Source organism: Octodon degus, unplaced genomic scaffold (genome assembly GCF_000260255.1).
Source record: "Octodon degus isolate 3935 unplaced genomic scaffold, OctDeg1.0 scaffold00049, whole genome shotgun sequence".
Classification (NCBI taxonomy): Eukaryota; Metazoa; Chordata; class Mammalia; order Rodentia; family Octodontidae; genus Octodon; species Octodon degus.
Window position 1 is genome coordinate 12,873,381 of NW_004524625.1, and position 567 is coordinate 12,873,947.

Consider the following 567-nt stretch of genomic DNA (forward strand, 5'->3'; position numbering starts at 1 on the left):
CAGTCACCAGGGCAGGTTGTCCCAGGAAGCTGTCTCTTCCAGGGACTTTAGTAAAACTATGTGGTGAGGTGGGTCAAAGGTGGAGAATGAGGTGAGACAAAACTGAGATCAACCAATGAGATTACAAGCACCATTGCACAGGTAAAATTGATTAAATCCAGGACCAAATAAGGAAGTGAGTCATGTAGCAAACAGGCATGAATAGGGCCAGGGGCCCTTCCTGTTGGGGTTGGGCTAGTGACTCATATGGGCTCTTTCCAGGTGACTGATACTTATCTAGAATGTCAATCCCTCATGCCCATCCCCAGGGAAGTATGTGGCTGCTTTGTCTTGAGGTCTGGCCCGAAGCAAGAGAGCCTGTCTCTTCCAAAGTTGCAAAGTCACCTTGTCGTCCATGCTGTCTCCTTGAGGGCCTGGCCCTGTCAGACTGCCTATAATAATTTCCATCTAATTTAGCTGAGTACAACAAACTCTTGGCCCAATGCTGGGGTGATGGGTGGAAATGCTGCTGAGATTATGGGTGTGCTATACCCGCGCTGGGCAGATAGCCTGGATGCAATATAAGGA